General features: G+C 39.4%; 1 protein-coding gene and 1 long non-coding RNA gene across 4 annotated transcripts in view; one reads left to right on the top strand and one right to left on the bottom strand.

Annotated features, from left to right (window-relative positions):
• The window catches only part of RPL34 (ribosomal protein L34), a 45,507-nt gene that overhangs the window by 8,029 nt on the left and 9,586 nt on the right, over positions 1-27,892 (top strand). The window lies entirely within an intron of this gene.
• LOC103791908 (uncharacterized) overlaps positions 1-27,892 on the bottom strand; it is a 107,783-nt gene that overhangs the window by 78,924 nt on the left and 967 nt on the right. The window lies entirely within an intron of this gene.

Genomic DNA, 27,892 nt, shown 5'->3' with positions numbered 1-27,892 from the left:
AGGACTGAAAAAAAGCACGTCACAAATTCTACAATGAATGGAAACTGCAATTTGCTGCAACACAGCAAAACGAAAAAAGCTATTTTGTGTAAAAAATATTTTCAGCAATAAATTAGACAATATTAAGAGACATTTTAAGTAAAAACATAATGAATTTGATATGAAATTTCCTCTTGGAAGTCAAAAGAGAATCAAAATTGTAGTTCACAATAGGAGTTGAATATACGACCAAAAAATCCTGAATTTTTGTTGTTGTTGTTGTTTGTTAGTTTGTTTTGAGACGAGTCTCCCTCTGTCACCCAGGCTGAAGTGCAGTGGTGGGATCTCAGCTCACTCTAATCTCTGCCTCCTGGGTTCAAGCGATTCTCCTGCCTCAGCCTCCTGGGTAGCTGAGACTACAGGCATGCGCCACCGCGCCCGGCTAATTTTTTTTGTATTTTTAGTAGAGGTAGGGTTTCACCGTGTTGGTCAGGCTAGTCTCAAACTCCTGACCTCATGATCTGCCTGCCTCAGCCTCCCAAAGTGCTAGGATTACAGGCGTGAGCCACCATGCTGAGCTACACTTAATGGTTTTTAACAGGATCTGAGATTTTAATTTTTTTTTGAGACAGAGTCTTGCTCAGTCATCCAGGCTGGAGTGCAATGGCGTGATCTCAGCTTACTGCAACCTCTGTTTCCCAGGTTCAAGGGATTCTCTTGCCTCAGCCTCCTGAGAAGCTGGGATCACAGGCATGAGCCACCATGCCTGGCTAATTTTTTTTTCTATATTTTTAGTAGCAATGGGGTTTCATCATGTTGGTCAGGCTGGTCTTGAACTCCTGACCTCATGATCCACCGCCTTGGCCTCCCAATGTGCTGGGATTACAGGCATGAGCCACCATGCCCAGACTATAATTTTATTTTATTTATTTTTTTGAGATGGAGTCTTGCTGTGTTGTCCAGGCTGGAATGCAGTGGCATGATCTTGACTCACTGAAACCTCTGCCTCCCAGGTTCAAGTGATTCTTATGCCTCAGCCTCCTGAGTAGCTGGGAACTACAGGTGTGCGCCACCACGCCTGGTTAGTTTTTTGTATTTTTTGGTAGAGATGGGATTTTGTTATGTTGGTCAGGCACCTGGACCCTGAGCTTGTAATGTTAGCCAACTAAATAATGTGTTGGATCAGGCACAGTGGTTCATGCCTGTAATCCCAGCACTTTGGGAAGCCAAGGTGGGTGGATCATGAGGTCAGAAGTTCGAGACCAGCCTGACCAACATGATGAAACCCTGTCTTTACCAAAAATACAAAAATTAGCCAGCTGTGGTGGTGCCCACCTGTAATCCCAGCTACTCAGGAGACTGAGGCAGGAGAATCGCTTGAACCTGGGAGGCTGAGGTTGCAGTGAGCCGAGATCATGCCATTGCACTCCAGCCTGGACGACTGAGTGAGACTATCTCAATAAAAAAAAGTGTTGGATTCTTGCAGAAAGAAAGGAGGGTGGGAAAAAGAGAAGAAAGGAAGGAAAGGAGGGAGAGGGAAGGGAGGGATGAAAAATGAAAGTCATTTTTAATTAGATAGTAAAACAAATTATTTCAGTTGTAAAAATTTTGCTAGAAAATTGTGAGAAAAAGACTAAAGATATTTTACAAAAAGTGAACGATCTTCAACTAAGCCATTAAACAATGGTCCATAGATTACAAGAACTTTCTAACTATACAGTGTCAAAGATCAATTGATTAACAATTCAAAAAATTACAAGTACTTTTCTTTAGCTTTAAATGGATGATGTGATGTAAGAGACAATGTTGGCCAAGTGCAGTGGCTCACACGTGTATTACCTGCACTTTGGGAGGCTGAGGCAGGTGGGTCACCTTCGGTCACAAGTTTGAGACCAGCCTGGCTAACATGGTGAAACCCTGCCTCTACAAAAAAAAAAAAAAAAAAATAGCCAGGCATGATGGTAGGCACCTGCAATCCTAGCTACTCAGGAGGCTGAAGCAGGAGAATCACTTGAACCTGGGAGGCAGGTGGAGATTGCAGTGAGCCAAGATTGTACCACTGCACTCCAGCCTGGGCAACAGAGTGAGACTCCATCTCAAAAAAATGACAATGTCTATTAATACTTTGGGTATATTTATGTCTCAAAGTACTTTCAAAATTCTTAATTTTTATTAAATTAGAAAAAAAGTACCTAAATATATGGAGTTTTTCATCTTTTATAACGATCAAAGAAGAATTCATGCCTATTATGACAGATGGTTGCCCATCTACGTTAGGTAAAAATCCGTATTTATTGGAACGGTAAGACAAGAATGCTAAGCCATTAAACAATGACCCATAGATTACAAGAACTTTCTAACAACACAGTGTCAAAGATCAATTGGTTAACAATTCAAAAAATTACAAGTAATTGTTTGTAGCGTTAAATGTGTGACGTGATATAAAGGACAATGTCAGCCAGGTGTGGTGGACAAGACCAGACAATGGTAAGACAAGACAATGGTTATTTCATTTATGGCTTTATTCCACTGTATGATATATGTTGAAAATCCTTGTGCTGAGTTTTTAAAAGCACACTCTATGAAAAGTGTTATGGTATACAATTACTTAAAAGTCATTTAGGCCCATGTGTGGTGGCTCACAGCTGTAATCCCACACTTTGGGAGGCCAAGGCAGGCAGGTCATCTGAAGTCAGGTGTTCAAGGTCAACCTGGCCAACATGGTGAAACTTGATCACTACTAAAAATACAAAAATTAGCCAGGTGTGGTGGCAGGTGCTTGTAATCCCAGCTACTCAGGAGGCTGAGGCAGAAGAATCACTTGAACCTGGAAAACAGAGGTTGTAGTGAGCTGAGATTGCATCACTTCACTCCAATCTGGGTGACACAGCAAGACTGTCAATCAATCAATCAATGTCATTTAGTATCTATACACTAATGTTATAAATCATTGAAAAGTTATGGAACTGTTGAAAGAAACAGAAGACACTGAGTTTAGTAATCTTGTGTTCTCTGCCTGTGCTCATTGATAGAGTTGTGGAAGAACTTTTAGAAAGTACTTTAACTCCAATGTAATATGTTCCTGAATTGGAAGGAATATTCAATAATCAAAGACAAAATTACAATGTGATTTATATTTTCTCACAGAGATCACACTACATATGAACAAGCTAAATTTTAAACTCCAAAAAGGAAGAGTTTATTTGTGATTTAGTCAGACAAGAACAACAATTTATGTTGAAATTGAAACTTCCTAATAAAAATCGGCAACAGTGACTTTATGCATTTCTCTCTTTCTTTCTTTTTCTTTTTTTTTTTTTTTTAGACAGGTTATCACTCTGTTGCCAAGGCTGGAGTACAGTGGTGCTATCTCAGCTCACTGCAATCTCTGCCTCTTAGGCTCAAGTGATCCTCCAGTCTCAGTGCACCCAAGTATCTTGGACTACAGGTGTGAACCACCATGACTGGCTAATTTTGTGTGCGTGTGTGTGTGTGTGTGTGTGTGTATTTTTTGTAGAGACAAGGTTTCACCATGTTGCCTAGGCTGGTCTTGAACTGAGCCCAAGCAATCCACCCACCTCAGCCTCCTGAAGTGTTAGGATTACAGGCATGAGCCACTATGCCTGGCCAGAATGGTTTTACTTTTTAATGTGACTAAAAATTTTAAATTACCTATGTGACACACATTTTATTTCTAGTGGACAGCACTGATCTAAATATTATCCTCTGTTTGTTTTTGATGCTGCAACTATCTTCTCCTTGTCTGTTAACTTTGTTTTTGGTATCTTTTGCTGAACAAAAATGCCTTAACATTAATGTAGCTAAATCATCAATTTTTCACTTATTGTTTGTACTTCAATGGTTTAAGAAACTTCACAAAGATATTCTTTATTTTATTCTACTGGTTCTGAATATTCACCTGTCTCATTTAAGTCTTTAATTCATTTAGAGTTCATCTTTGTATAGTGTAATGTAAAAGTCCAGCTTTTTCTCCAGATGATAAGCCAGTTTCCCCAATACTATATTCCAAACAAGGCATTCTTTTCCATTTTTTATCACATTTATTGTATATCAAATTCCCATATGCACACAGATCTATTTCTGAGCTCTCTCTCTGTTCCATTTATCTATTCCTACACCAGAACCACACTGCTTTTGCTTTGTAATATTCCTCAGTAACTAGTAAGTTGAATCACTCATTTGTATGCTGACATAAATATATCAAGCTAAAACATCCCAGCAAAAGTTTCTTTACTTCCCCTTTGCTTTATCTTACCAGCTATGGAGTTTGATCTTTTAAGTATTATTAATAAATATTGCCATTAGAATTTTCTTTGACAGCCTTTTCTTTAAGGATGTTTTTCTCAGTAAATCTTTTAGAGCTGTGATGGAGTAAAAACTCATCTGTTCACATCTGATAAACCACATGGATAAAAAGCAAGCGTCTACTGAGCACCTGCTATTGCAACTGTCTCTTGTATCAGTTAAAGTTCTTTGGCTTCCACTGATAAAAATCAGTGGAAGAAAAGCTGAACCGCCAGGGTTCAAGAAGAACCAGAATCAATGTGGGCTGTTCTAACCTTCTCCTACTCAATAAGACATTTGTTCTCCTTCAAACTCTTCCTGTCATACCTGTTTTACTTTTTTTAAAAAACTGGTTTCTTGAGAAAGGACAGATGTTTTACCTCTTTCTTACCATGTGGTATCTTCAGTCCCACGTTATTGCTGTTAATATTTATTATATTATCTATTCTCTGAGCAGCCCTTGCATCCTTCCCCTTCCCTTTTTGCTTGTTACCAGAGTTGGCTTCTGTTGCCTGCAACTAAATAACCATGATATATTTTTTTTGTCTCTTTTAGTTAATTTAGACAATTAGACTCATGGACATTTCCCTGTCACACATTTTGCATCACACCTTCTTGTTGTGGTTTATTCTTGATTGAATCTTTATGATAGATACAAAATTAGAAGTTTTTAAAAAATGTTTTATTCATTCTGCATTTGGTAAAGTATAGGGATTTAGGCTGGAAATCAGGGTAGGGTAAGGGGAATGAAACAAATAGCAAAGACAGAAGAGGACAGAAGAAATGAAGGGGCAAGTTTTAAAAATATGTTGAAGTGCCCTACCTTCAGGGAGTCTAGATCAGTAGAAACAACAGTTTGAGACCTGATGCAAGGCTGAAAAATGAGTACTGGCAGGGCTGAGAAATGTAGCAAATGGTCAAGGCTTTAAAGGTTTTTAAATCCTTTGGGGAGGAAAATGAATCCAAAGTCCAGATTCAGCAGAAAGTCTCTCAGGATTCATGGAAGTCCATATTCTGAGGTTAACGATGCTTGGGCCCAGGACAGTTATACGAATTTTCAAGAAGAGTTTTGGTTTTTTAATAATATGTATGAATTATTGCTTATATATTTTTATTTTTATTTATTTTGATGGACTCACTATGTCACCCAGGCTGGAGTGCAGTGGTGTGATCTCAGCTCACTGAAGCCTCCACCTCCTGGGTTCAAGAGATTCTTGTGCCTCAGCCTCCAGAGTAGCTGGGATTATAGGCATCTGCCAGCAGGCCTGGCTAATTTTTTTTATTTTTAGTAGAGACAGGTTTCACCATGTTGCCAGGCTGGTCTTGAACTCCTGACCTGAAGTGATCTGCCTCAGCCTCCCAAATGCTGGGATTACAGGCGTGAGCCACCGCATCCAGCCAGAATTATTACTTATGTAATTTATATTTGGGAGTTGAAGTTAGGATACATAAAAGTTGGGGAGCAGGACATAAATGTGGGGAGGGGGAATCATCAGAGCTTAGGGGTAAAAAACTGTTGTTTTACTTCAATATTTTCAGACCATGGCACTGCATTGACACAAAAAGAACCCTCATATTTATGAGTAAATGGATAAATTGATGAATGAATAAAGTAGCAAAAAATCAGGATCTGTGAGCTATTCTGAAGGATTTCAGAGATGCTGCAAATTTGCAAGAGTAGGAACGACTATGGAGAGAATGTTCTCCACAAAGTTCAGTTTAACTGAAGTATTTGTTAGATACATACTCTGTGCTCTGCACCTGCACTTGGGGCAAATAAAAAGACAAGGAACAGTCCCTACTCTTACATAACTCACAATTCTGTATGTGAACAGGGTGAAATCTCGATATTAACAGCAATAATATGAGCCTGAAGATGCCACAAAATAAGAAAGAGGTAAAACATCTGTCCTTTTGTAAGAAACAAGTTAAAAAAAAAAAAAAGTAAAACAGGTACGAGAGGAAGAGTTTGAAAGACAGCTCACATCTTATTGAGTGGGAGAAGGTTAGAATAGCCAACATTGAGGATGTGGCATTTTAAATACACCTTGAGGCACTGGTAGAATTTCCAAAGACAAAGGCGTTTCACAAAGAAGAAATAACAAAAACGAAGCCTGGAGATGGGAGAGTATAGGATATGCCCAGAAGGGCAGGTTGTGGTCATATTAGAAAGACCTTGAGTGCCACGCTAAGGAAACTGTGTTTAATTGTAGACACTGAAAGTCATTTAAAGGGTTTGAATGAGAGAGTTACATGGTTAAAATCAGTGTTTTAGAGAAAATTTGTGTGTCAGAGTTTTGTAGATCCTTGCTGCTCAAAGAGCGGTCAAGGACCAGAAGCATGGGCTTTACCTGGGAGCCTACTAGAAATGCAGAATCTCAGGCCCCCATCCCAGACCCACAGAATCTAAACCTGTACAGTAGCAAGAGCCCAAGCAATTTGTTTGCACATTAAAATTTGAAAAGCACTGGTATACAATATAATTGAAGAGGAAGGCTGGACCTAAGAATATCAGTTAGAAGACTGGGCCAAAGATAGAGAATAAAGGTGGCTAAAGAGAGAAGACAGAAGTGACACAGGGCTTTTAGTGTAGATGGTGATGGCATATTTCTGCCTCACTCATTTTCCTAATACGTTAATCCTCTTCCCTTATTCATTAAAGTCATTGTTTTCTGTTAATACATTTTTTCCTACTCAGTTCTTCTATTCATTAGCAAGCACTGCTTCTTTCTGATTGTGCTCATAGGTCATAAAGCAAATGAGAAATTTTCTTGAGCCTCATTCTTAAGGGATAGATTGCAACTACTGCTGTGCCACATGCTAGAGGAAAGAAATCACATAAAGTGATTAGAAGGAGAAAAAAAATAAGTGAAATGATCTTCTCATTTACTTCAGGGTTTTCCTCCCTTCTGAGTTTAATACGAATCAAACAGGTGTGCATTCAAAGTGTGCAACTGTGTCTTCATCGGCTTTTAATCATCAGCTTGAAGAAAATTCAGATCTCTCAGAAAGAGAGAAAAGTAAACAGCTGAGCACTGTGACTCATTTACACTTCAAATATACTTTGAATTGGTTATTCCTCAATTAATCAAATAGCTGGTGTATCCCTAAAGTAGTATAAAGTGACACGCTGTGTGAAATCAATTTTTCTTTCCAAAATCATTAAATCCAGTAGCCTGTGACTACATCCCTGCTAATTCTGGTACCAGTCCTTTCATCCTCCATTAACTTTGGCACGTCTAACAGGCTATCAAAAATAATTTCCCAGGACGTAAATAATTCAGAAATTAAAAATTAATAAATAATAACAGAGAACTACTGGGAAATAGGCTGGGTCAATTAGTGCGCTCTGCATTCTGTTTCTTCGCAGCAGGGGGAGGCAGCCACATTCGTTACTTGAATCTTCCCTTCGATTCTGTGGTCTGATTTACAGCTCTTCATTACTGAATCCAGTCAGAAGCAATTACCTCCATCACTATCTCAGTTCCTAACTTCAAAGAAACGAACGTTTTCTTGTCTGCTTTTTTTCTCCTTGCAGCAGGCTCAGCTTGACATCCCTGGAATTTCTTCCACGCAGACTAATTAATAAGTCTTCGACTTATCATATTCACTTCTCTTCTTTGATGTGCTACCTTAGTCAATCATCCCATTTAATTAGAATTTCAATGATAACTTTACTTATCTTGTGGCTAGATGTAAATTAAAATAACAGGATTTTAATTCTCTTTCGTATGGGGTTATGACATTTTGGAAGAAAAAGTTTCAACACAACCATGATATTATGTACTTTTTACTTTTTATGTGGGGGTGGGGGAGCATTTTGCAAAATTATTTTCTTCATGCTACAAAAGAGTATTGCTGTTGAGCAAGCAATAGTGAAAATGCACTGGGTTTTCGACAGCATTCTTTCACCAAGCTTTCATAGGAGAATAATTGTCTTTATTTGCATAAATAATTAGAACAAGATACAGGTCATGGAACAAGACACAGAGGCAGTGGCTACGTTTTGGGGAAAAAAAAATCTCCAGAAAGTCAAGGAGTTGACACACTTAACCCTTTTAACTCCTTTTGCCCTTTTCTGTCAATCCATGGTATTTTCCATTTTTATAAATTCTATAGTGGTTTTTCTAGAGTTCCCCAAAATACCACAAGGAAATAAAAAGGTTCTTCTAAGAACACACCAAACATTAGTAAGGTATAAGATGTGGCAGTAATGTGCAAAACTAGTTAATAAGGGAGAGCAGAAGGCAGCATTTCATTTCTAGAAAACAATACTAAGATGAATTATCTATTGAGCAGCCATTGTGTGCCAGCCTTAGTCACATGCTTTATCACCATTAATTTCCCCAGCACACCCACAATGTGGGATTCCCACTTCCATGTTACAGATAAAGAGACAGTCTCAGTGAGGTTAACTTGCTTTCTGAAGGTCACAAAGGTAGCACGTGAGGAGAAAGAAATAAAAAGAGAAGGTACGAGAGAAACAATCGAAGCCTTTAAGCATAGCATTTAAAGCTTTCCTTCATCTGGCTTCAAACTGCTTGCCAAGTTCATTCTCTTCCTACTCTACTACATTAACTCAGCGAGAATAAAACTCCAGGCATGAGTTTAGTATCTACAGTATTATACTTTATTAATAATATATGCCTTATTAATACATTTTTGATGGTTGCTTTAATGCTTATAGACACTGGCAAAAATTCAGTCACTGTAGCTGTAAATACTGGGCATGCTTGTATATAAAGCAGCATGATGACCTCAATCATCATAAACACATTGTTTTTAAATATCAAGTACAAATAGAAAATCATGTACTACATATACAAGTTTTAGAAAAGAAAATAAGCTTTGGTCAGATTTTCTTATTTTTTTCCAGGAATAAAATTATTAGTTGTTTCATTTGTTGCTTTAAAAAAAGTTACTAACAATAGGAACATCAATGGGAATTGTACATAATTATTCTGCCCTTAATCTCAATTATTCTCTTCCTCTACTCTCAATAAAAATGTCCAGTAAGACAACAAACACAGGTCACAATGACCAATAGAAACATTTCATTAACAAGATGTGAAACCACTGCATTTATGCCATTTTGAATCTAACCTTTCTGGGATATAGTACAGTTGTTCTTTAACAATAGAACCCGGCTCATTTGCTACTTAAGACAAGATTATTTAAATTAAAGTTAATTGGTTTCCTTACTCTCCTTTAGGGCTTTAGGATCAGAACATTTCTATTAGAAAAATCTAATTTGTTTCAAATTCCTATTTCTAAAATTTAGAGTGGTTACAATGCTCTGATATTTTAACTCTTTGTAGCAAACGTTGTTGCTAAATTATAGCTCAAGCTGGCAAAGCAATTAAAGCTGCAGTGACACATTTGGCAGAAGGACTCAACAGCAGTCAGGAGAAAACCCAGAGCTAAAGAATACAAGGTGAACAGTTGTTCTCCAGTAGGGCCTCTCAGAAGCTGAAAGCTTGGGCCACTCCTGCTACTTTTCTTAAGGTTCCCAATATTAATTTTTTTTTTTAGATGTAGTTTCACTCTTGTTTCCAGGCTGGAATGCAATTGCATGATCTCGGCTCACCGCAACCTCCACCTCCAGGGTTCAAGTGATTCCCCTGCCTCAGCCTCCCAAGTAGCTGGGATTATAGGTGTGCGCCACTATGCCTGGCGAATTTTGTATTTTTAGTAAAGGCGCATTTTCACCATGTTAGTCAGGCTAGTCTTGAACTCCTGACCTCAGGTGATCCACCTGCCTCCATCTCCCAAAGTACTGGGATTTACAGGCATGAGCTACCACACCCGGCCCAATATAAATTTTAAAATAAAGACATGCCAAAGCAAGATCACCAACGCCATGACATTTTAAATGTTTACACTGTACCAATTAATTCTTTTAATGCACAAAATATAATGTAAGTTATATACAGTCTTGTGCTACATTGTCATTTTGGTCAGTGACAGATTGCATATATTAGACAGTGGTCCCATAAGATTATATTAGAGCTGTAACTTTCCTGTTGCCTAATGATGTGGTGGCCATCACTGCCATCACTGTACAACATATTACTCAAATGTTTGTAGTGATGCTGATATAAATAAACCTGCTATTCTACCAACTGTATAAAACTATAGCATATATATTCACGTACAGTACATAATACTTGGTAATGATAATAAACAACTATGTTACTGGTTTATGTATTGACTATGCTACATTTTTCTCATTATTCAATTTATTATTATTATTATTATTTTGAGACAGAGTCTTGCTCTGTCAACCAGGTTGGAGTGCAGTGGTGCGATCTTGGTTCACTGCAACCTCTGCCTCCTGGTTCCAGCCACTCTCCTGCCTCAGCCTCCCAAGTATCTGGGATTACAGGCATGAGCCACCACACCTGGCTTTATTATTTTAGAGTGTATTCCTTATTCCTTCCTCTTATTAAAAAAAAATAATAATAAATAAAAAAAAAAACTGTGAAACAGCCTCAGGCAAGTCCTTCAGGAGGCATTCCGGAAGAAGGCATTGTTGTTATAGGAGATGACAGCTTCATATATTTTATTGGCCCTGAAGACAAGATGGGACAAGATGTGGAAAAAGAAGACAGTGATATTGATGATCTTGACCATGTGTAAGACTAGACTAATGTGTGTGTTTGTCCCAGTTTTTAACAAAAAGGCTGAAAAAGTTAAAAAGAAAGAAAGAAAGGAAAAAAGAAAACATTTAAAAAGAGAAAGAAGCTTACAGAATAAGAATATAAAGAGAGAAAATATTTTTTACAGCTGTACAATGTGTTTGTGTTTTATGCTGTATTACCCACTCAAAAAGTTAAAAAAAAGTTTTTAACTTTATAAAGTAAAAAAGTAACAGTAAGCTTATTAAGGTTAGTTTCTTATTGAAGAAAGAAATTTTTTTTTTTGAGAGGGAGTTTCGCTCTTGTTACCCAGGCTGGAGTGCAATGGCGTGATCTCGGCTCACTGCAACCTCCGCCTCCTGGGTTCAGGCAATTCTCCTACCTCAGCCTCCTGAGTAGCTGGGATTACAGGCACGCGCCACCATGCCCAGCTAATTTTTTGTATATTTTTAGTAGAGACGAGGTTTCATCATGTTGACCAGGATGGTCTCGATCTCTTGACCTCGTGATCCACCCGCCTCGGCCTCCCAAAGTGCTGGGATTACAGGCTTGAGCCACCGCACCCGGCCAAGAAATTTTTTAATAAATTTCATGTAGCCTAAGAGTATAGTGTTTATAAAGTCTACTGTAGCATATAGTAATGTCCTAGGGCTTCTGATTCACTCACCACTGACTCACTGACTCAACTAGAGTAACTTCAGCCCTTCATAGTCAGTGCCCTATACAAGTGTACCATTGTTTATCTTTTTTTTTTGAGACAGAGTCTCACTCTGTCACCAGGTGCCAGGCTGGAGTGCAGTGGCGTGACCTCGGCTCACTGCAACCTCCACCTCCCAGGTTCAAGCAATTCTGCCTCAGCGTCCCGAGTAGCTGGGACTACAGGTGCATGAATTTTTTTATATTTTTAGTAGAGATGGGGGTTTCACCATGTTGGCCAGGATGGTCTCGACCTCTTGACCTCGTGACCCACCCACCTCTGCCTCCCACAGTGCTGGGATTACAGGTGTGAGCCACCATGCCAGGCCATCTTTTTTTTCTTTTTCTTTTTTTGTGAGATGGAGTTTCGCTCTGTTGCCAGGCTGGAACGCAGTGACTCATCTCGGCCCACTGCAAACTCCACCTCCTGGGTTCAAGCGATTCTCCTGCCTCAGCCTCCCATGAAGCTGGGACTACAGTCATGCGCTACCACACCCAGGTAATTTTTGTATTTTTAGTAGAGATGGGGTTTCACCATGTTGGTCAGGATGGTCTTGATCTCCTGACCTCATGATCTGCCTGCCTCAACTTCCCAAAGTGCTGGGATTATGGACATGAGCCACCACACTTGGCCTTGTTTATCTTTTATACCATATTTTTCTTTTACTTTTTCTATGTTTGGATATGTTTAGATACACAAATACTTACCATTGTGTTACAATTGCCTATACTATTCACTGCAGTGACATACTGTACAGGTTTGTAGCTTAGAAGCAGAAGGTTATACTATAAAGCCCAGGTGTGTAGTGGGCTCCACTGTCTAGGTTTGTGTAAGCACACTCTATAATGTTCACATGAAGACAAAATCACCTAACAACACATTTCTCAGAATGTATCTCTGTCGTTAAGCAATACACGACTATAATTGGGCTATTCACAAATAATCACAGGATTAATAAAAGGCATGCATTGATTCATGGTACAAATATAGGCTGTGAGGCCAATAATGGAAAAACATGTAAAAGTTCTACAATGAAATGGTTTTAATCTCTTTAGTGTATCTCAATGACTGTAAGTCTAACCTTTGCTAGAAATAATGTTAAAATTTCCTTATTTGATATTCTTCTTGAATAATTCCCTGATAGGCTCTAATCTCTACTTATTCATTCATTTAAAAAATATTTTTGAATGCTTACTATATGCCAAGTACTGCTCAAGGTATTAGAAACATGTAAGTCAAAAAAAAGGAAAAAAGTTGGGGGAGGATCAAAGATGGCCAAATAGGAACAGCTCCGGAGTGCAGTTCCCAGCAAGAACAACACAGATGGTGAGTGCCTACTGCATTTCCAAACAAATTTTTACTGCTCACAGACCAGGAGATTCCTGGGCCAAAAAGTGCCATGAGTTTTCAGCATGGTGGTTTCAGCTGGTGCTGGGTTTGCACACAGAAACTCACACAAATCTGGGCAGCCAGGCTATTTCAACTGGCACCTGGAATGCCTAGGAGACAGCCACCCATCCAACTGAAAGGGAGGGGGCAGAGACAGGGAGCCAGGCCATCTGGCTTGGCGGGTACCATCTCCACAAAACAAGCAATCTGAAATGCTCTGGATTAAGAGTTTTGCAGCAAGCACAGCTGGACCCAGGATGGTCCAGCCCAGTGAGGGGAAGGGCGACCACCACTACCAAGGCAGTTCACACAGCAGCTGGATAGAGCCTCTGGCAGCTCAGCAATACCTCTGCTGGCAGACTGTTTACTAGAGTACTCAATGCAGGGCAGAGCATCTATGAAAAAAGGCAGCAGCTTGACAGGAACTTATAAATAAAGCCGACCTTCCTAGGACGAGGACCCGGGAAAAGAGGTGGTTATGAGTTCAGCTACAGCAGACTTAAAGGTTACTGCCCAGCAGCTCTGCATGGAACAACAGAGCTCCTAGCACAGCCCTTGAGCTCCTATAAGGGACAGACTGTCTCCTCAAGCAACTCCTCCACCCCCGTATACCCAAAGAGACACCTTATAAAGGAGAGCTCAGGCTGACATCTGGCATGTACCCTTCTGGGACGAAGATAACAGAAGAAGAAACTGGCAGCAACCACTACTGTACTGCAGCCCCTGCAGGTACAGAACAGGCAAGCAGGGTCTGGAGTGGACCTCCAGCAGTCCTGCAGCAGAGGGGCCTGTTAGAAGGAAAACTAAGAAACGGAAATAACTTCATCATCAACAAAAAGGATGTCCACTCAGAGATCCCATTCAAAAGTCACTAACTACAAAGACCATAGGTAGATAAAGCCACTAAGATGGGAAGAAACCAGCACAAAAAGGACGAAAACACCAAAAATCAGAATGCCTCTCCTCCTCCAAAGGATCACAACTCCTCACCAGCTAGGGATCAAAGATGGATAGAGAATGAATCCAATAAATTGACAGAAACAGGCTTCAGATGTGAGTAATAACAAACTTCTCAAAACTAAAAGAACATGTACAAACCCAATGCAATGAAACTAAGAACCTAGAGAAAAGGTTAGATGAGATGCTAACTAGAATAAACAGCTTAGAGAAGAAGATAAATAACTTGATAGAACTGAAAACACAGCACAAGAACTTGGCAAAGCATACACAACTTTAAATAGCCAAACTGACCAAGTAGAAGAAAGGATATCAACTCAATGAAATATCACAAGAAGGCAAGAAGAGAGAAAAAAGGGTGAAAAGAAATGAACAAAGCCTCCAAGAAATATGGAATTATGTGAAAAGACCTAATTTACCTTTGATAGGTGTACCTGAAAATGATGGAGAAAATGAATCCAAGCTGGAAAACACTCTTCAGGATATTATCCAGGAGAACTTCCCCAATCTAGCAAGCCAGGCCAATTTTCAAGTCCAGGAAATAAAGAGAACACCACAAAGATATTCCTGAAGAAGAGCAACTCCAAGGAACATAATCATCAGATTCACCAGGGTTGAAATAAAGGAAAAAATGCTAAGGGCAGCCAGAGAGAAAGGTCAGGTTACCCACAAAGGGAAGCCCTTAAGACTCACAGTGGATCTCTCAGCAGAAACCCTACAAGCCAGAAGAGACTGGGAGCCAATATTCAATATCCTTAAAGAAAAGAACTTTCAACCTAGAATTTTATACCCAGCCAAACTAAGCTTCATAAGTGAAGAAGAAAGAAAATCCTTTACAGACAAGCAATTGCTGAGAGATTTAGTCACCACAAGACCTCCTGAAAAGAAGCACTAAACAAGGAAAGTAAGAACCAGTACCAGCCAAAAACATACCAAAACATACCAAATGATAAAGACCATCGACACAATGAAAAAAATGCATCAACTAATGGGCAAAACATCCAGCTAGCATCAAAATGGCAGAATCAAATTCATACATAACAATATTAACCTTAAATGTAAATGGGCTAAATGCCCCAATCAAAAGACACACACTGGAAAATTGGATAAAAAGTCACGACCCATTGATGTGCAGTACTCAGGAAACCCATCTCACATGCAAGGACACGCATAGGGTCAAAATAAAGGGATGGGAGAAGATTTATCAAGCAAATGGAGAGAAAAAAAGCAGAAGTTGCAATCCTGGTCTCTGACAAAATTGACTTTAAAACAACAAAGATCAAAAGAGACAAAGAAGGGCATTGCATAATGGTAAAAGGATCAATGCAACAAGAAGAGCTAATGATCCTAAATATATACGCACTCAATACAGGAGCACCCACATACATAAAGCAAGGTCTTAACAACCTACAAAGAGACTTAGACTCCCACACAATAATAGTGGGAGACTTTAACACTCCACTGTCAAAATTAGACAGATCAACCCAGACAGAAAATTAACAAGGATATCCAGGACTTGAATTCAGATCTGGACCAAGCAGACCTAATAGACATCTACAGAACTCTCCATCCCAAATCTACAGAATATACATTCTTCTCAGCACCTCATTGCACCTACTCTAAAATTGACCACATAGTTGGAAGTAAATCACTCCTCAGCAAATGCAAAAGAATGGAAATCTTAAAAAAGTCTCTCAGACCACAGTGCGATCAAATTAGAACTCAGGATTAAGAAACTAACTCAGAACCACACAGCTTCATGGAAACTGAACAACTGGATCCTGAATGTCAACTGGATAAACAATAAAATGAAGGCAAAAATAAAGATGTTCTCGGAAACCAATGAGAACAAAGACACAACATACCAGAATCTCTGGGACACATTTAAAACAGTGTCTAGAGGAAAGCTGATAGCAAAAAATGCCCACACGAGAAACAAGGAAAGATGTAAAATCAACACCCTATCATCAAAGTTGAAGGAGCTAGAGAAGCAAAATTAAAAAAACTCAAAAGCTACCAGAAGACCAGAAATAACTAAGATCAGAGCAGACTGAAGGAGATAGAGTTATAAAAACCCTTCAAAAAATCAATAAATCCAGGAGCTGTTTTTTGGGGAAGATCAACAAAATAGATAGACCACTAGCCAGATTAATAAAAAAGAAAAGGGAGAAGAATCAAATAGATGCAACAAAAAAACGATAAAAGGGATATCACCACCAATTTCACAGAAATACAAACTACAATCAGAGATTACCACAAACAACTCTATGCACATAAACCAGTAAAACTGAAAGAAATGGATAAATTCCTGGACACTTGCACCCTCCCAAGCCTAAACCAGGAAGAAGTAGAAACCCTGAATAGGCCAATAACATGGGCTGAAGTTGAGGCAGCAATTAATAACCTACCAACCAACAAAAGTCCAAGTCCAGACGGGTTGACAGCTGAATTCTACTGGACATACAAAGAGGAGCTGGTACCATTCCTTCTGAAACTATTCCAAACAATCCATAAAGAGGGAATCCTTCCCAAAAGACTTTATGAGACCAACATCATCCTGATACCAAAACCCAGCAGGGACTCAACAAAAAAAGAAAACTTCAGGCCAATATCCATGATGACCATAGATGCAAGAGTCTTCAATAAAATACTGGCAAACTGATTGCAACAGCACATCAAAAGGCTTATCCATCACGATCAAGTAGGCTTCATTCCAGGGATGCAAGACTGGTTCAACATACGCAAGTCTATAAACGTAATCCACTACATAAACAGAACCAAAGACAAAAACCACGATTATCTCAATAGATGCAGAGAAGGCCTTTGACAAAATTGAACAGTCTTTTATGCTAAAAATTCTCAATAAACTAGATATCAAAGGAACATATCTCAAAACAATAAAAGCTATTTACAAGAAACCTACAGCCAATATCATACTGAGTGGGCAAAAACTGGAAGCATTCCCTCTGAAATCCAGCACTAGACAAGAATGCGCTCTCTCACCACTCCTATTCAATATAGTATTGGAAGTTCTAGCCAGAGCAATCAGGCAGGAAAAAGAAATAAAGTTATTCAATTAGGAAAACAGAAAGTCAAACTGTCTCTATTTGCAGATGATATGATTGTATATTTAGAAGACCCTATCATCTCAACCCAAAATCTCCTGAAACTAATAAGCAACTTCAGCAAAGTCTCAGGATACAAAATCGATGGCAGAAATTACAAGCATTTCTATACACCAAAACAAACTAACAGAGAGCCAAATCATGAGCAAACTCCCATTCACGATTGCTACAAAGAGAATAAAATACCTAGGAATACAACTAACAAAGGATGTAAAGGACCTCTTCAAGGAGAACTACAAACCACTGCTCAAGCAAATAAGAGAGGACACAGACAGATGGAAAAACATTCCATGCTCATGGTTAGAAAGAATCAGTATCATGAATATGGCCATACTGCCCAAAGAAATTTATAGATTCAATGCTATCCCCATCAAACTACCAATGACCTTCTACACAGAACTGGACAAAACCACCTTCTTAAACTTCATATGGAACCAAAAGAGAGCCTGCATAGCCAAGACAAACCTAAGCAAAAAGAACAAATCCAGAGGCATCACACTATTTGATTTCAAACTATACTGTAAGGCTACAGTAATCAAAATGCATGGTACTGGTACCAAAACAGAGATAGAGACCAATGGAACAGAACAGAGGACCTGGAGGCAACACCACACATCTACAACCATCTGATCTTTGACAAACCTGACAAAACAAGCAATGGGGAAAGGATTCCCTGTTTAATAAATGACGCTGGGAAAGGCGGGGCATGGTGGCTCATGCCTGTAATCCCAGCACTTTGGGAGGCCGAGGTGGGTGGATCATGAGGTCAAGAGATCGAGACCATCCTGGTCAACATGGTGAAACCCTGTCTCTACTAAAAGTACAAAAAATTAGCTGTGTATGGTGGCACGTGCCTGTAATCCCAGCTACTCAGAAGGCTGAGGCAGGAGAATTGCCTGAACCCAGGAGGCAGAGGTTACGGTGAGCCGAGATCACGCCATTGCACTCCAGCCTGGGTAACAAGAGTGAAACTGTGTCTCAAAAAAAAAAAATGATGTTGGGAAAACTGGCTAGCCCTGTGCAAAAAGCAGAGACTGGACCCCTTCCTGACACCTTACACTAAAATTAACTCCAGATGGATTAAAGACTTAAACAGAAGACCTAACACCATAAAAACCCTGGAAGAAAATCTAGGCAAAACCATTCAGGACATAGGCATAGGCAAGGACTTCATGACCAAAACACCAAAAGCATTGGCAACAAAAGCCAAAATAGACAAACGGGACCTAATTAAACTCCAGAGCTTCTGTACAGCAAAAGAAACAATCATTAGAGTGAACCACAATGAAGAGAATGGGAAAAAATTTTTGCAATCTACCCATCTGACAAAGGGCTAATATCCATAATGTACAAAGAACTAAAACAGATTTACAAGAAAAAAACAAACAAACCCATCCAAAAGTGAGTGAAGGATGCGAACACTTTTCAAAAGAAGACATATATGAGGTCAACAAACATATGAAAAAATGCTCATTATCACTGGTCATTAGAGAAATGCAAATCAAAACCACATTGAGATACCACCTCACACCAGTGCAAATGGCGATCATTAAAAAATCTGGAGACAACAGATCCTGGAGAGGATGTGGAGAAATAGAACACTTTTACACTGTTGGTGGGAGAGTGAACCAGTTCAACTATAATGGAAGACAGTGTGGCACTTCCTCAAGGACCTAGAAATAGAAATTCCATTTGACCCAGCAATCTCATTACTGGGTATATACACAAAGGACTATAAATCATTCTATTTAAAGACACACCTATGTTCATAGGTACTGCTATGTTCATAGCAGCACAGTTTACAATAGCAAAGACCTAGAACCAACCCAAATGCCCATCGATGACAGACTGGACATGGAATACTATGTAGCCATAAAAAATAATGAGTTAGTGCCCTTTGTAGGGACAAGGATGAATCTGGAAACCATCATTCTCAGGAAACTGACACAAGAACAGAAAATCAAACACCACATGTTCTCATGCATAGGCAGGTGATAAACAATGAGAACACATGGACACAGGAAGGGAAGCATCACACATTTCGGTCTGTTGGGGAGGGTCCAAGGGAAAGACAGCAGTGAGGCGGGGAGGTTGGGGAGGAATAACATGGGGAGAAATGCCAGATATAGGTGACGGGGGGATGGATGCAGCAAACCACATTGCCACATGTGTACCTATGCAACAATCCTGCATGATCTGCACATGTACAGAACCTAAAGGTTCTGGGGTAAAATAAAAAGGAAGAAAAAGGACAAAACTTCCTAGCCTCATGGAGTATACTTGTAGTGGAGACAGATAATACCCAACAAGCATAATAAATAACATACAGTATGTTAGAAAGTGATAAGTGTGGAAAAAGAAAGAACCTGGTAGAAGAAACTAAAAATGCCAATGGAGGACAGCAAAGTGCAATTTAATTTTAATTTTTTATGTTTTATTTTTCTTTGAGATGGAGTCTTACTCTGTTACCCTGGCTGGAGTGCAGTAATGTGATCTCGGCTCACTACAATCTGCACCTCCAAGGTTCCAGTGATTCTCCTGCTTCAGCCCCCTGAGTAGCTGGGACTACAGGCACCCACCACTACTCCCAACTAATTTTTTGTATTTTTAGTAGAGATGGGATTTCACCATGTTGGCCAGGCTGGTCTCAAACTCCTGACCTCGTGGTTCCCCTGCCTCAGCCACCCAAAGAGCTGGGATTATAAGCGTGAACCACCACCACACCCGGCCCAAAGCACAATTTAAATGAGATGATTAGGATAGGCCTCATTTCAAAAGTGACCTTGAAAAAGACATAAAGGAAATGGGAGCAAGCCATGCAGATACCTGGGGAACAGCATTCCAAGCAGAACAGCCAGTGAGACATAAAAACCATGGTGTCTTATACAAATCAGAAAAGGTCCCCCATCACCCTCCCCCAATATGATTCACTACATTAGCTGATCTAAAGAGAAAATTTAAACTCTCATCTTAATAGATAGTAAGAAGGCAATTCATAAATTAACACCTATTCCTGACACGGTAAAAAGAAAGGAGAGGAGGAGAGGGGAGGGTAGAGGAGGGGAGAGGAGGGGAGGGGAGGAGAGGGGAGGGGAGGGGAGAGGAGGGGAGAGGAGGGGAGGGGAGGAGAGGGGAGGGGAGGGGAGGGACAGGGAGGGGAGGGATGGGGAGGGGAGGGGAGGGGAGGGGAGGGGAGGGGAGGGGAGGGGAGGGGAGGAAAGGAAAGGAAAGCAGAGAAAAAAAAGAAATAGCAATCAGTGGCTATTTTCTTAACATGTGTCATGTGTCTTAGTGGGGAAACATGGATGCTTTCTTGCATTCAGGAATAAGACAAAAATGCCATTGTCTATACTACTATTTCTATTTAGTATTGCATTTGAGGTATTAGCCAATGGGATTGAACAATAGGTATAAGAATTAGAAAAGAAGAGGTAACATCTGAAAAAAATAAAATCAATAAAAAGTTAAAACCAATCATAAGATAATTCAGTAAGCTAGCAGGACATCCATGAATAAACAAAAATCCATAGCCTGCAATTTAAAAGAAAACAATTAAATGGAGTAGTGAGAAAGAGTATACCACTTATGTTAGCAACATAACAGATAAAATATCTAGAGATAAACTTAATAAGAAATGTATAGAGCTTTTAGGAATAAAACTTTAAGGACATAGCAAATAAATATTCCATGTTCTTAGATAGGATGGCTCAGCATCATAATGATGTCAAGTCTCCCTAAGTTTATATATGAAATTGACACATAAAAAATATCAACTTTTGTCTGGAGTTAAGCAAGTTGATGCTAAAATTTGTATGTAATAATCAGTAAGAATTGTGAATACAATCCTGAAAAAGTAGAACAACATTGGGAGAGGTCAGTCTTACTAGATATTAAATCATAATATTATACAAAGCATCTTGAATTGAAACAATGTGGTCTTAGAAAATGAGTAGATATCCAGGACCTAAACTCAATTTTTCATAAAACAAAGGGAAACATTAGACAGTAGAAAGAGATCCTAAGAAAACCCAGATAATGAAGTTATCAGTCACAAAACATTGAAATAATTATGCTAAATGTGTTTAAGCATTCAAGGAAAAAGTCAAGACTGAAAATTTCAGTCTAGAATGGGAAATGTAAACAGAGAAACAAATTGAAAGTTTAGAATAGAAAAATGTAATAACTGAAATTACAAACTCAATGGATGGTTTAACATCACATTAGACATTGCTGGACTGGAAGACAGGTCAGGGTCAGGAGAAAACAGCATGAAGCATTGAAAACAAAAAGATTTAAGTATTAAAGACAGGGTAAGAAACTATGGTGGTTTTAAAATATAATCTTAAAATCACTGATAATCTGTCCATCAAGAATGAGGATATATGTCTACTGCTTTTGAATCTTCATAGGTTTGTGACACCCTTAACCAACAGAGTATGATCGAAGTGATGCTATGTGACTTCCAGGGCCATGCATCTTCTGTTGTTTCTCTTAGAAATCTTGTTTTCTAGATGCTTTCTCTTGAGAACCTTACTCCCAGAACCAAATTCCATTTGTAAGAATTCTGAGCCTTACAGAAAGACTATATGTAGTTGTTCTGGTTAACAGTTCCACATGACAGCCCAGCCTTTGTTCAGATAATTCAGCCCAGTGTTCAGATAATTCAATTCCACCCTCTGCCCTGACCCCATGATGACTGATTTCTCTTTTTTTTTCCAGATGGGGTTTCACTCTGTCACCCAGGTTGGAGTGCAGTGGTGCCATCTTGGCTTACTTCAACCTCTGCCTCCCAGGCTCAAGTGATCCTCCCACCTCAGCCTCCTGAGTAGCTGAGACCACAGGTGTGCACCACCACATCTGACTAATTTTTTTTTTTTGTATTTTTGGTAGAGATGGGCTTTTGTCATGTTGCACAGGCTGGTCTTAAACTCCTGAACTCAAACAATCTGCCCACCTTGGCCTCCCAAAGTGCTGGGATTACAGGTGTGAGCCACCATGCTCGGCCTGATGATTAATTTCATGTGTCAACTAGACTGGGCTAAGAGATGCCCAGATAGCTGGTAACAGGATTTGTGTGTCTGTGAAGGTGTTTCCAGAAGAGATTAGCATTGAAATCAGTATGTTAAGTAAAGAAGATTGCCTTCACATTGTAGATAAGTATCATCCAATTTGTTGAGGGTCTGAATAGAAAAACATGTGGAGGAGAGTGAATTTCTCTGCTTAAGCTGGGACATTCATCTTTACTGTTCTTGAACATCAGCACTCCTGGTTCTTGGGACTCTGTACTCGGACTAGGGCTTATACCACCAGCTGTCCTGGTTTTCCAGCTTGCAGATGGCAGATTGTAGGGCCTCTCAGCCTTCATAATCACATGAGCCAATTCCTATAATAAACAAATAAATGTATATCCTATGGGTTCTGTTTCTGTAGAGAACCCCTGTACACCTTAGCTGTTCAAGTTACCCCCCAGTTGAGGCTCCAGTATTACAAAGTAAAGGCAAACTATTCTCATTATACCATGTAGAAATTCCTGATCTGTGGCCACGAGCATACTAAAATGGTTACTTTATGCCACTAAGTTTGCAATGGTTTGGTATGCAGCAACTGGTTACCAGAAGAAAGATCTTGATATACAGTGATATGGACACAGTATACAACTGCAGTCCCAGAAAGAGAGAGGAGAATGGGGCAGAAACAATATTTGAACAAATAAATAGGTGAGAATTTTCTAAACCTTGTGAAAGAGATCAAGATACAGATTTAAATGTCCCTATGAACTGACAGAATAAAAAGAAAAGCAAACCTAAGCATATCATACTAAAACTACTGGAAACCAAATCTAAAGAGAAAATATTTTAGAGGCCTACTAGAGAAAAAAGACAAATTCCCTTTAAAGAAGTAATCATAAGAATAATGTCTGACTTCTCAACAGATTATGGAAGTAAAAAAAATCCAATATAATTGTATATTCAAAGTACTGAAAGAAAGAAAAAATAACTGCCAATAATGAATTCTATTTTTAGAACAGAAAAACCTGTTAGTGTCTTGCAACACATTCCTTTATCCCACTTCTAATTTTGGCTTATTTTTAGTCTACTTATTAGTAATCATAATTACATGTACAAATTCCCTTTGCAAACTGGCACAAGACAAGGATGCCCTCTCTCACCACTCCTATTCAACATAGCTTTGGAAGTTCTGGCCAGGGCAATCAGGTAAGAAAAAGAAATAAAGCATATTCAATTAGGAAAAGAGGAAGTCAAATTGTCCCTACTTGCAGACAATATGATTTATATTTAGAAGAGCCCATCATCTCAGCCCAAAATCTCCTTAAGCTGATAAGCAACTTTGGCAAAGTCTCAGGATTCAAAATCAATGTGCAAAAATCACAAGAATTCCTACACACCAATAACAGACAAACAGAGATCCAAATCATGAGTGAACTCCCATTCACAATTGTTACAAAGGGAATAAAATACTTAGGAATACAACTAACAAGGGATGTGAAGGATCTCTTCAAGGAGAACCACAAACCGAAATAAGAGAAGACACAAACAAATGGAAAAATATTCAATGCTCATGGTTAGGAAGAATCAATATTGTGAAAATGGCCATACGGCCCAAAGCAATTTATAGATTCAATGCTATCCCCATCAAGCTACCTATGACCCTCTTCACAGAACTGGAAAAAAACACCTTAAACTTCATATGGAACCAAAATAGAGCCCGCGTAGCAAGTCAATTCTAAGCAAAAGAACAAAGCTGGAGGCATCACACTACCTGACTTCAAATTATACTACAAGGCTATAGTAATCAAAACAGCATTGTACTGATACCAAATCAGATGTAGACCAATGGAACAGAACAGAGGCCTCGGAGACAATGCCACACATCTACAACTATTTGATCTCTGACAAACCTGACAAAAACAAGCAATGGGGAAAGGATTCCCTATTTAATAAATGGTGTTGGGAAAACTGGCTAGCCATAGACAAAAAGCTGAAACTGGATCCCTTCCTTACACCTTGTATAAAAATTAACTCCAGATGAATTGAAGATTTAAACATAAGACCTAACACCATAAAAACCCTAGAAGAAAACTTAGGAAATACCATTCAGGACATAGGCACGGGTAAGGACTTCATGACTAAAACACCAAAAGCAATGGCAACAAAAACCAAAATAGACAAATGGGATCCAACTAAACTTAAGAGCTTGTGCACAGCAAAAGAAACTAGCACTAGAGTGAATCAGCAACCAAGAGAAAGGGAAAAAAATGTTTGCAATCTACCCATCTCACAAAGGACTAATCTCCAGAATCTACAAAGAACTTAACAAATTTACAGGAAAAAAACAAACAACCCCATTAAAAAGTGGGCAAAGGATATGAACAGACACTTTTCAAAAGAAGACATTTATGCAGCCAACAAACATATGAAAAAAGGCTCATCATTACTGGTCGTTAGAGAAATGCAAATCAAGACCACAATGAGATACTATCTCAGGCCAGTTAGAATGATGATCATTAAAAAATCAAGAGACAACAGATGCTGGAGAGGATGTGGAGAAATAGAAATGCTTTTATACTGTTGGTGGGAGTGTAAATTAGTTCAACCATTGTGAAAGAAAGTGTGGTGATTTCTCAAGGATCTAAAAATAGAAATTCCATTTGACCCAGCAATCCCATTACTGGGTATATACCCAAAGGATTATAAGTCATTCTATTATAAAGACACATGCACATGTATATTTATTGTGGCACTGTTCACAATAGCAAAGACTTGGAACCAACCCAAATGCCCATCAATAATAGACTGGATAAAGAAAATGTGGTACATACACACCATGGAAAACTATGCAGCCATAAAAAGGATGAGTTCAGGTCCTTTGCAGAGGACATGATGAAGCTGGAAAACATTATTCTCAGCAAACTGATATAAGAATAGAAAACAAAACACTGCATGTTCTCACTCATAGGTGGGTGTTGAACAACAAGAACACATAGACACAGGGAGGGGAACATCACACACTGGGTTCAGTTAGAGGGTGAAGGGCTAGGGAAGGGATAGCAGGATGTTGGGGGATTGGGGAGGGATAGCATTAGGAGAAATACCTAATGTAGATGATGGGGTGATGGATGCAGCAAACCACCATGGTACGTGTATACCTATGTAACAAACGTGCACATTTTGCACGTGTATCCCAGAACTTAAAAGTATACTAAATACCTTTTTTGAAAATTGGAGTGGGGCAGGGTCTCTCTATGTTGCCCAGGCTAGACACTTCAGCTGAAGCGCAGTGGTGCAATCTTGGCTCCCTGCAGGTTCAAGTGATTCTCATGCCTCAGCCTCCTGAGTATCTGGGGTACAAGCGCCTGCCACCATGCCTAGCTAATTTTTGTATTTTTAGTAGAGATGGGGTTTCGCCATGTTGGCCAGGCTAGTCTCAAACTCCTGGCCCTCAAGCAATCCATGCGCCTCAGCCTCCCAAAGTGCTGGGATTATAGGCATGAGCCACAGTGCTCGACCTAAAGATCCTCATATTTTTATTAATCTCTCAATATTCTCTGTTCATTAATTTTGGTGTGTGTTTACTAGGTATTTTACCAATTTTTGTAAAATTAAAATAAGGTGAACCTATCGTAATTTTTTTTGGCTTGGACTGGAAACCTTCGAGGTTTAACATTTGCTTATTCAAGGGTTTTTTGTTTTTCTTTCTTTGATAAAAGCTATTAATTGTAATGCAGTTACATTCTTTTTCTGTTGTTTTTTTTTAATTTTTCTTTTCTTTTTTTCTTTTTTCTTTAAATTATAACACCCTTCTACAATTAGAATAATGTGGTCAGATTTATTGGTTTTTCTGAGTTTGTGCTTTTTGTGTCTTGTTTTAAAAATCCTTTTCTACTCCAAGACCTATAAGATATTCACCTACATTTCCTAATAGATTAAAGCCTTATTGTTGACTTATTTAAGGTTTTTTTTCTGTATAGAGTGACTTAAGAATACAATATTTTTCTTTTCGTATGTATAATCATTTTTCCCAACTTCATTTACTGAATAGTCACCAATCTTTCCCCACCAATCTGATATATTACCTTTGTCACATAACAAAGTTTCATACATCGATTATTATTACCATTATTATTATTTTTGAGACAGGATCTCATTCTGTTGCCCAACCCAGGCTGGAGTATAGTGGCACAATCATGGTTCACTGCAGCCTCAACCTTCTAGGCTCAAGTGATCCTCCAGCCTCAGCTTCCTGATTAGGTGGGACTAAATGAGTGCTACAACACCTGGATAACTTTTTTTATTATTTATTTATTTATTTATTTTTATACTGAGTCTCGCTTTGTTGCCCAGGCTGGAGTGCAATGGTGCAATCCAGCCTCACTGCAACCTCCGCCTCCTGGGTTCAAGCAATTCTCCTGCTTGAGACTATAGGTGCACACCACCACACCTGGCTAATTTTTGTATTTTTAGTAGAGATAGGGTTTCACCATATTGGTCATACAATATTGGCATGAGCCAATGCACCCAGCCTACACCCGGCTAATTAAAAAAAATTTTTTTGTCGAGATGGCATTTCACTATGTTGCCCAGGCTGATCTTCAACTCCAGGTCTCAGGAGATCTTTGTGTGTCAGCCTCCTGAAGTGCTAGGATTAACAGGCGTGAGCCACACTGCACCTGGCTGTCTTTGAAGATTTTAATAAGATGGCCATGTCTCTGCCAAGACTGATCAAGCAAGAACACAAACACAAATTGAAAGAGAGGGAAAAATTGTATTATGGAACTGGGTTAAGTACCTTAAGGGAAAACTGCAATAATGGGACCACTATTCCTATCTACTGGGATGGCGGAAGGCACAGACAGATGTAAACAACAATATAGTGTGCCAAAGTCTCCCTCTCCTGTTCTCTTCTGCTCTGCAAAGTCTCTCTTAAAATATAGAGACTATATTGCAAGTAAATACATTCATTAGTGCATTTATTCAAAAACCACATTTATCTCTCCATGCCAGCTTCCATCTCAATGCCTGGCACAGAGACGAAAAGGATTTCAGAGGACAAAAATCAAAGGACTGGAAAGGAGGGAAGCAGCTATTTGAGAGTGAGCAGAGGGAAGGCTATAACCAGAGCCTTCCATCTGGTGTTGTGACAAAGATGGCAGTGATGTGAAGCTTGATAGAATTAAAAAGCCTCACAGTGGCCGGGTGCGGTGGCTCAAGCCTGTAATCCCAGCACTTTGGGAGGCCGAGACGGGTGGATCACGAGGTCAAGAGATCGAGACCATCCTGGTCAACATGGTGAAACCCCGTCTCTACTAAAAAAAAAAAAAATACAAAAAATTAGCTGGGCATGGTGGCGTGTGCCTGTAATCCCAGCTACTCGGGAGGCTGAGGCAGGAGAATTGCCTGAACCCAGGAGGCGGAGGTTGCAGTGAGCCGAGATCGCGCCATTGCACTCCAGCCTGGGTAACAAGAGCGAAACTGTGTCTCAAAAAAAAAAAAAAAAAAAAAGCCTCACAGTTCAAGACTGACTATATGCCCTCAGTCACTTGCCTGCTTTCTTGCTTTGCTACACGGATTAGAAATCCTAGAAGGAAACTTGAGTGGGTACTGGGATACTCTATCCCAATCCTCTCTTCTGGGGCAATGTAGCTGCCTCACGGCTCCTTTCCTCACTGGATGTCACCTTCAGCTTCAGGAAAGTGCTTCACCCATGGTCAGCGTGCCAAGAAGTGGCTGATGTGGGAGCACAAAGGCAGAGCTTCCTTGCTTGTTTGAGACAACTAATTCCAG

This window comes from Callithrix jacchus, chromosome 3, assembly GCF_049354715.1.
Source record: "Callithrix jacchus isolate 240 chromosome 3, calJac240_pri, whole genome shotgun sequence".
NCBI lineage: Eukaryota > Metazoa > Chordata > Mammalia > Primates > Cebidae > Callithrix > Callithrix jacchus.
The sequence above is the reverse complement of the archived record's forward strand: the minus strand, read 5'-3'. Positions and strand labels throughout refer to the sequence as shown.